Source organism: Echinops telfairi, unplaced genomic scaffold (assembly GCF_000313985.2).
Source record: "Echinops telfairi isolate 266 unplaced genomic scaffold, ASM31398v2 ScPeMD7_9;HRSCAF=40, whole genome shotgun sequence".
Classification (NCBI taxonomy): Eukaryota; Metazoa; Chordata; class Mammalia; order Afrosoricida; family Tenrecidae; genus Echinops; species Echinops telfairi.
Window position 1 is genome coordinate 96,960,625 of NW_022103906.1, and position 1,681 is coordinate 96,962,305.

Consider the following 1,681-nt stretch of genomic DNA (forward strand, 5'->3'; position numbering starts at 1 on the left):
AAGGAGATAGAGATCTGTTGTAATCCCTCCCCACCTGGTTCCAGGTCAGCATGGGTGTGGGGCTGCAGGAGTATGTTTGTTTGGTCTTGTTCCCATGGCACTCAGTCACCCCTTAAGCTGTGCTGTATGGGGCACCTTGGTGGAGGCAGGCTGCAAGCAAGAGTCTCCGGGAAGTGGTCCCTCCCTCATGCGAGTCGTCACAGCCCTGTGGATAAGTGAAATCTCTCAAGTCATTTGAGAAAGTTCTGCGGAGCAAGAACAGAAGAAACCTCTATGGGGACACGAGGCTGCCTCTCCCCCTGGCACAGTGCCTGGCTTCGGGGTCCCCTCCCTCACTTTGGGGGGTTACCAGGTCTATCGGGTGAAACTCCAGACAGCGCCCTGCAGCTTCCTGGGTGACAGGGAGCCCTGGTCACCGGTGTGGTGGGTCCACCTTGGGCTGTGGACCACCAGGTCGACAGTTGGAAATGACCAGCCGCCCTAAGGGACAAAGACCAGGCTTTCTGCTCTCGTGAATGTTTACAGCCTCTGTCCTCCGGGGCCACTATGAATTGGAATGGGCTCAAGGGCAGTGGCTTTGGGTGACAACAGACCTCAAGTTTTGTGTGGGCTTTGAGCATTTCCTGTCATCTGGTCACCTCCATCCTTTCTCCCTTTGCTCTCATTGGCAGGATGTCAGATACTTGACCTTCCCCCAAGGCAGCTCCACTGAGTGAAAGAGGAAGGACTCAGAGTTCACCTGGTTCATGAGGAGTGGTTTTTGTGCACTGAGCCTAAGTTTTCCAGGCAGCTGTATATCTGATGGCAATCTCTCATGCTGGGCCCGTTATGGATTGGATTGGGTCCTCCAACTGTGGATCGAGCTCCTGGCCTTTGCCGGGGTCCATGTGAGCCTGTCCATAATAAGGCTTTTTTGGTTTTAGGTTAATGGGGGCATACCAGAATAGGGTGGGTCCTTAACCTAATCACTTCTGTGTTACAAAAAAATCCAGAACAGACACAGGTGCACACAGAGGAGAAACAGAGGTGTGAGGATTGTCCACAAGCTGAGGAATCTTGGAACATCCAGAGAGGCATCAGCACAGCCCCAACCTGGAGTGGGATGTTCAGCCCTTGAACTGTGAGAAAACAGATTCTTGACCTTGACACACACCCATTTGTTTAATTTCAGTTATGGGAGTATGTGGTAACGAAGACAGCATCCATTTCTCTCAGAGAACATTTCCAGTGTGGTCTGTCAGCTTCTATTTCAAAGGGATCGTTGTGTTGTGTTGTGTTGTTAGGAAGTTGGTCCCCAGCGTGAGAGTTTCGGGCCAGGGGGTAGCCAGGGCAGCAGGGAAATGGCTATCGGGTGGAAGCCACTGTCCTTCAACTCCTAGAAGCAATGACCTTAAAGAACCCACTGTTTTGTGTCCCTGACCCCATTCCCACTTCCTTCATTAGAACATGGACGGTAAGCACCCTAAACCACAGGGGTTCTGAGCATGATCTCCATTAAACTTGGGGCACGGACATGGAACAGACTGGTCTGACCCTCATCATCACCCCATGACAGCTGTTGAGTTTGCCCCCAATTCCTAGTTGAAGAGACTGAGGCTACATCCTTTTTCTTAACATCACAGAACTGCCCAGTGACCCAGCGAGCACTGAAGCCCAGGCCCAGTCTTCTCCCCCATCATGC